This window comes from Armigeres subalbatus, unplaced genomic scaffold, assembly GCF_024139115.2.
Source record: "Armigeres subalbatus isolate Guangzhou_Male unplaced genomic scaffold, GZ_Asu_2 Contig297, whole genome shotgun sequence".
Lineage (NCBI taxonomy): Eukaryota > Metazoa > Arthropoda > Insecta > Diptera > Culicidae > Armigeres > Armigeres subalbatus.
The window spans coordinates 1,902-10,240 of record NW_026943038.1 but is presented as its reverse complement, the minus strand read 5'-3'; positions in this window follow the sequence as shown (position 1 = coordinate 10,240).

Here is an 8,339-nt window from a genome sequence, read left to right as displayed (position 1 = left end):
CACGAACTGATCCAAATCTATGCCGTGCGACTAAGGGTATGCGATAATACCATTGTTCCTGACGAAACGAAACGAAATTAGAAAAGCTACTGTTGGAACGAAACGAAATTCAAATTTACTTCCGAGATTTCGAAACGAAATACGGTTCCATTTGATTCAAAATTTTACGAAATTTAATTTTTTTCCGCGGAATTTTTATTAAATAGTTTTTTTTAGCATTATATACATAATGCAAAAAACGAATAAAAAAATCCGAGTTAAAAATAATTTTGTTTGATGTTTTTAGAGCCAAATAAGATTGATACGAATATTTAAAAAAAAATCCCCCCCCCCTAAATTTTTTTTCCTCCAAAATAAAATTTTGATGCGACAACAAACACGCTAAAAATGAACTACTCAAAATTGAGGCGAATCCGACTCATTTTCATTAAAAACGGGACAACTCAAAATTTGAGTAATATATACTACTTCAATAAAATAATGACTTCGCGAAAGTTAAGCTAGGCCTTCCATCAATTTTTAATACGACAGATGCGAATCAAGTTTATCTATCTATCTAAGTGCATTTTACGACAAACAGACTCCTAGTTTAAGTGCAATCATCATTTTATTGAAGTAGTATCTTTTACTCAAATTTTGAGTTGTCCCGTTTTTAATGATTCGGATTCGACTCAGTTTTGAGTAGTTCATTTTTAGCGTGAAAAAAAGCCGTATCGAAAACGACTGAAATTTATTTTTAAATTTGCTCTCATTTCGTCAATGATCAACCGATTTTAACGAAAGAGGCATGGTTGGATCGAAAATTTAATGTATTTTCAAGTTATGGCTTGAGGACGTGAATTTTTGTAAAGGTTCCGGATTGAGGTCAAAACCCCGTGGGGTACCTATAGTAACCCAGAATGTAATTTTTCCAAGAAACTCACGAGAAAATGATTTTGTTCATGAAAAATCCATGAATGGTGAATCTAAATGCAAGCATATGTTATATTTGAGGTTTCTTGGTCCAAGATGTTGGTTTCGGGTATATGGCTGCTTGATATCGGTTCCGGTTCGGACCGAAAGTGGACACATCAAAAATGGATATATTGGTGACGTTTGAATGCCCAAATGTCTTGAATTCTCTCACATAAGCGAAAAGAGCTCATGCCGTATACTTTTAAGTGTGTTTGATCACCTTCAGGTGGCGAACCTGGAGTCGGTTCCGGTGGGAACCCAATAAGGACATTTACGGAATTGAACATATTGATGCCGTTCGACGGCTTAAAATTCGGGATCTTCCTCAAACAAGTGGCTAGAACTCATCCCGAGTACTTCCAAGTGTGTTTGGTCACCTTCAGGTGGACAACCTGAAACCGGTTCCAGTGGGAACCCAATGAGGACATTCACGGAATTAAACATATTTTTACCGTTCGACGGCCTAAAATTCAGGATTTTTCACGAATAAGTGATTGGAACTCATACTGAGTACTTCCTAGTAAGTTTGGTCACCTTCGATTGGCCAGCTTTGAGCCGGTTCCGGTGGGAACCCAATGAGGACATTTCTGGAATTGATCATATTGGTGCCGTTCGACGGCATAAAAAATGGGATTTAACTCGAATAAGCGATTGAAACTAGTGCTGAGTACATCCGAATGAGTTTGGTCACCCTCAGGTGGCGAACGTTGAGCCGGGTTCGGTGGGAGCCGGGGAGCCGGTTTCGGTGGGAAGAGGAAATTTACGGAATTGAACATATTGGTGCATGCTTTAACAAATCCGAGGAGATTTTTGATTTTTTTTATTTATCTTTTACTAGCAGACCCGACAAACTTCGTTTCGCTTAAAATTGATTCATTCTTTGCTTAGTTTTCGAGGTATAATGTTGAACAATAAATTCGAAAGTTGGCTGCTTCGTTGCTTCGAACGTTGCTTCAATCCGTCTAAGGTCCAAAACGAGGATGACACTTCGTCTGCAAGTTGTACTCCCGGAATTCATCAAGGATCATCCTGATCCGTCGTTGATCGGCCCTCACGAAAACCTCACGTATTCGCCGACGAAGCACTTTTCAAGTGGTCTCAGTCTGTTAAGGTGATTATAGAATGAAGCCCGTGGTGAATTTCAAATTCACCACACGTTTATCTACATTCATTTCCAAAAGCCCAAATCTGGCGTAATAGTTTTCGTACAGTGCCGAAAATAAAATTATGATTGTTTAGCATAACTAAGCAAACGATCTCCGATTATTTCATCCCCATACGCGTTATGGTTCTTTCGTCTCGTGCTCTTGAAAAAAATATTGGAAAAGCACGTGGTTTACAAAATGGCCGATTTCTGGCTTCATTCTATAATCACCTTAAGCAGGATACGCGACAGGATTTTGTACGCCGAGTTCAGAAGGGTGATCCTTGTGTAATTGGCACACTCTAGTCTGTGCCCTTTCTTATAGATTGGGCATATGATGCCATCCAACCAGCCGGCAGGCAGTTCTTCATCCTCCCATATTTTCTGGATAATGTGGTGGATTGATTGATGCAGCTGCTCACTTCCGTGTTTAAGAAGCTCGACCGGGATCTCGTCCTTCCCAGCAGCGTTTTTCCCCCTTCTTTACCTCGTCCAGAATTGGTGGTTCCACAGCTTGACCATCGCCGACTATGTCCATCCTGCTCCTGATACTCCTTTTTTTCACCGTTCAACAAATCTTCTAAGTGTTTCTTCCACCTGGCTGCCACCATTCCCCTCTTGGTCATTGTACATGGCGGGAACTCCGCATATCGTTTCTATCCATGTTCTCCTGCGCTTCAGCTATCACACTCTCTTCGTGTTGCCTTTTGACGTAGGACTACGTCTGTATTTTCTATATTGGGGTACACTTTACGATTGCGAAAATCGGGGACCGTCACGAAAATATGATAGACTTTAAACTTTAATATCTCAGCCGGTTCTTGATGGATTTTCAATTTTTTGGACCATTCGACCAAGCATGAGTCAACGCTTATTTGTATTTATTTGAAAATACTGATTTTTAACTATTTATTATCGATAATTGATAAAAAGTTTAGAAAAAGGTAAACCAACCAATCATGTACATGCATCACTAGCACAGACATCAAAAATCAATCACTTGCGGGTTTGGATCTAATCCTCAGTTTGAACAAGGTTTCACGCAGAGTAGACGCATCAAAGCGATCACAGCGGAGCGGACACAGCATCACGGAGGTGCTGGTAACATTTTCAACGGAAATTCATCGCATTGGTGGTGGTCCTCGGTGTGTTGCTGCAGATCATTCAACCTCAACGAACCAGCATTTAATATGAAGAAAGGGTTGACTATAAAAATAACACTGTTGCGATTTCGTGCCGCCAGTGGCGATGCTTCTATTACATTATTGGGAAAGCGCATTGGGGAAAGAAAATTGGTTCTTCTCAGGACTAGCATTTTCTGAACAGATAGGTTTAATTGCGAATATGGACTGTTTCGGTGGCATCGGCGTTTGACGTGGAAGCTTGGTTTCTGTTAGTGATTGCATCCATTCAAATTCACGGGCTTAATTTATTGAATACAAGAAAGATGCTCTCCGGCGCGCGAGCCATTTTGATGGAATCCCGATCAAAGAGCGGTTTAACCATTTATAAGGCAGTGGAAACCATATTGCCACCAGCAAATTATATGTTTTTCTGTTTATTAACAAGAGCTCTACTTATTATTTCCCATGTAATGACTATATTCACTACCCAGTAATCCCCCAGATGAATTTGAGCCATAAAAATTGAAATGTCAATTTGAGAACGGTTTTTTACGAATAGATCGTAAGTTTCGAGTGGGAGATGGATTTTCAGTTATAATTTGTTAAAAATGACGACAAAGATCTACCTTTTCCCGTTGGTAATAATTATTTTGAATCTCATGTGTTAGATTATGGCGTGATTAGCGTAAAAAATACTTTGCCTCTCTTGTATATTCGGTTTTTGGATTTTTGACAAAATTGCTTGGGGAAAAAAGTGCAAAACAATTTTTTTTTCACTTATGATGCGTTTTCCAACTCTTTGCTAAAAAATGTAACGTGCCTTATTTTGATTTGTTTTACGTAAAACCTAATTTCTTAAAATCTCTTATTTATTTATTTTTTGCATTTTTTCCCTCTTGCAAGGCAGTGGCAAATAACATTCTCCGAAATTGTCTGCGGAATACCCATCAAAATGGCTCGCGCGCGCCGAAAACCAGCTTTCTTATATCTATTGAAGTAATTCAATTAGCCCCATCCTGAGACGAGACCTGCAAAGAGGAAAAAATGTAACTTCAGCTGCTGCCAGTCAACTGCTGTCACGAACTGTCAGGTGCAACCAGCAGCTTTTGAGTGAAAGTATTGGTATCCCAAATAAAATATTCCACATCATTTTGTTTTTACCAAGACTTTTTTACTTTAACGAGTATTCCAAACCTTCCGTTTAGCTTGCTAATAATCAGTAATAAACCTGTGTTTTGTTCCCGGTATAAAAATCCTTATGAAAATGAATTAACTATTTCGTGAATTGGATACACTTTTATTATGCTCAGAAGGGTCCACCTGGGGCTTAGGTGAAACAGTCAAGTAAACAGTTGAAACTCGATGGTCAACTGTGATGAAAAGAAGAACAAGTGTCAAAACAAGAGAAAAGAAGCAGCGTCTTTGCAGGTCTCGTCTCAGGCCCCATCCCTTCATTAATCGTTATGAGTGCACATTTTATTTACACCCATACAGATCACAATTGGGCGGGGCTAACGGGCCTTATGTATTAAATACAAAAAAGCTGCTGTTCGACGCGAGCGAGCCATTTTGATCGGGATTCCACAAAGAACGGTTCAACATTCGATGCAGCGGAGCTGACACAGCAGCACGAAGGAGTGGGTGGCAGTGTGGCAATGCTGAAAATTTATTTAAAATTTTGGAGGCTGAGCGAAAAATCATCAAGTGGCGATCGGATAGTTGCAACGCAAGGTGTCGACAAGCGATTGGATGCAGTTAGTTATTGAAAAGGCGCATTGGGAAAAGAAAATTGGTTCTTCTCAGGACTAACATTTTATGGAAAGAAAGAGTTAATTTTAATTGCATTAATGGACTGATTCGGTGGCATCGGGTTTGGCGTCCTAGCTTGGTTGCTGTTAGTGATCCCATCCATTCAAATTTACTTCATCATGTCCCTCCGACGCGCTATCAAATTCGCTATTGACGATTGAGTTTTGTACTTTGAAGAAAGATTATTTCGGATAGTCGGATCAACCTTCTTTTGTATAAAGACCTTTTTGGAGAAATAAGCAGAATCAGAAGTGACGTGAAACCAAACGCAATTTGCAACGTTTGGTTTTCGCCCGCGATGTAAGCGTACGTGACAAAGTAAGGATTGTGATGTCCCCGACTGAAAGCCAGTCGAGTGGCTTCAGTGGCCGATGAGTCATGTTAATTCCACGATTAGAGAATCAAAGTCCATCCAACTGGGAACAACTATTCGACTTCTTGATTCAGTTGGCCTCCGAGCAGTTTGCTCAATGTTAATAAAACGACACAAATTATTATGGCAAATACCTTCAATTTGGAATAGCTACGTAGTCCTATGTCACCTTTGCGTACAACCCGATTGGGCTGCACCTTTGAGTTTTTTCTGCGGTGGATTCGTTTCTCTTCTGCCCTTGCTACACTGTACCGCTCTTTGTTGGAACGGGTACGAGCCACTAGCATTCGACTCCTAGAAACATTTTTCTCGTCCGTCACTGGCTGGCACTCCTCATCAAACCAACCATTTCGTTGGCGTCGCTGTGCAGTACCTAACACTTCCTGTGCTGCTGTAGTCACAGCTTCGTGAATATTTTCCCACAATCTGTTGACGTCGCCAGATCGGGTGGCATCTCCAATCCACTCGTCCAGCTTCTGGTGGTACTGTTCAGCAACTCCTTTAACTGACAAGCGTTGGATATTGAAACCTTATCAAGGCTCTCATAGAAGGGTTAGGGACAAAAGGTCGAAAGACAAAAGGTCGAAAGGACAAAAGGTCGAAAGACAAAACGTCGAAAGACAAAAGGTCGAAGGGACAAAAGGGCGAAAAGGACAAAAGGGCGAAAGGGACAAAAGGTCGAAAGGACAAAACGTCAAACGGGACAAAAGGTCGAAACGGGACAGAATGTCGAACGGGACAAAAGGTCGATAGAAACTACAAAGATCAATAAGATCAAAAGGTCGAAATGGACAAGGAACTGAAACGGAGAGAGTCAATTCTATATTCAGAGTTGCCCTACACAGTTAACAAAAACTCTGCTCTTTATTTTCACAATTTTTAACAAATAAATAAAATTCATTCAGTGAGTATTGATGGATGATGAGTTTTCTAAATGTCACTTCGATCTGTCATAATGGTGCACGCCGCATATCAAATACACCGGCGTATATTATACGCCGGTGTATTTTCAATGCGTGCGCCTTTTGACAGATCGAAGCGACATTCAGAAAACCTAGATTTTCATCTATTATTTGCACTCATTGAATGAATTTTATTTAATTGCTAAATATAGTTTAAAATAAAAGAGCAACTTTTTTGCCAACTGTATAGGACAACTCTGTCTCGCGCAATACAAGTTTTTTTCATTCCATAAATCAACATTCTTTATATCTCTAGCAGAACAATGTAGATATTCATAATATTGTTTCATAGTAATTACTTCTTCTATGAAAATTCCTTATTCTTCAACTTTGAATGATGTGATGAGTCTGTTATTTCTACTTGAAGTTAAATGCATTTCATAAATTCTTTCGGAACACCCAAATTAATATCAACTAGTTCTTGATCGACCTTTTGTCCTTTTCGACCTTTTGTCCCTTTCGACCTTTTGTCCTTTTCGACCTTTTGTACTTTTCGACCTTTTGTCCTTTTCGTCCTTTTGTCCGTTTCGACCTTTTGTCCTTTTCGACCTTTTGTCCTTCTCGACCTTTTGTGCTTTTCGACCTTTTGTCCCTTTCGACGTTTTGTCTTTTCGACCTTTTGTCCTTTTGACCTTTTGTCTTTTCGACCTTTTGTCTTTCGACCTTTTGTCCTTTCGACCTTTTGTCTTTCGACCTTTTGTCATAGATTCCTCATAGAACTCATCCTTCACGTCATCAGGCTTATCGTTCGTTGGGGCATATATGCTGATCAGGCTATAGTTTAAGAATTTGCCCTTCATTCTCAACACCCAACCTTGAAGCCAACTCATCGTTCTACTCTGTCACTGCCGCTATAGTAGATGTGGTACTTGAATGAAGTGTTCGCTATGGGACCCACCGCCTGAAATTCACGTTCTCCAGTTCTGGGCCACCGTATTTCCTGGACGACAACAGACGCTGTTGTGAGCCGCTCCTAACATGGAGAACAGACGCTCGATTAGATTTGCACTTCCGGAGAGGAGCTTTTTTTCTGCCAGCATATGACCATAGTTCCCACCGAGGTTGGTTATCCGATCTTCCATAAAGTTGCTCGTATCCCGGTCAGCGCCACGAGGAGATAGAGATGGGAGTTTACTCGACGGAAAACAACTAGAAGAATGACATCTGCCAACACTATGGTGGTACGTAGTTCTTTTGTCGGAAAAGCGTCAAATGAAGCTGATATTTAATAGAGAATCGCGAGGGTGTCGTTGCCTTTGTGATGGGTCGCTTTTAACGAGTTGAAGAGAACATGAAGGCCCTACTTGTCCAAGGCGAAATAAAATGATGATGCAGCCTCGTAAAATTGATTTTCATCTTTCAGGAAATGGGGTTGCTCGTCATGTATCCGAAGCGACGGAAACCAGGAGAAGAGAGTGGTGACCATTTGCCGGTAGGGGTAGATACATTACATGTTGATTGATCTAGAAAGTAACGGAGGTAACCAGTCTTATTACCTGTTGTTGTAGTGGTGAATAAACCAGGATCGGCCTCCGAAAGAGTGAAATTGTAGACAGCTGCGGTTGCTTGGTTGTGGTGGAGAGCTTCAGTTTATCTGATTCTTCAGTAAGGGCTTCATGTGGAGTTCAAAGAATTTCGCATACTTCGGAAGCCTCGAATTCCTATGAAATCTCTTGAACTCATGTATCATTCATTTAATACTTCAATATCTGTTTTCCGGATCTCAATAAATATATCAAAAATCGTTGAAATTTATTTAGAATTATGAAACAAAAACTTTTAGAAAAATCCAAAATTAGTGCAAATATGATGATGATGGGCTCCGCCACAACCCATAAAAGAGTTTGAACTCTCTCACTTCCTTCAAGGGTTTATTACTTCGTCATGTCTACTAATACTATTTGTCTCATACAACATTATTCAATATGTATTATACTATGTTCGCACTACGGCCTGAATAACATGTTATTCAA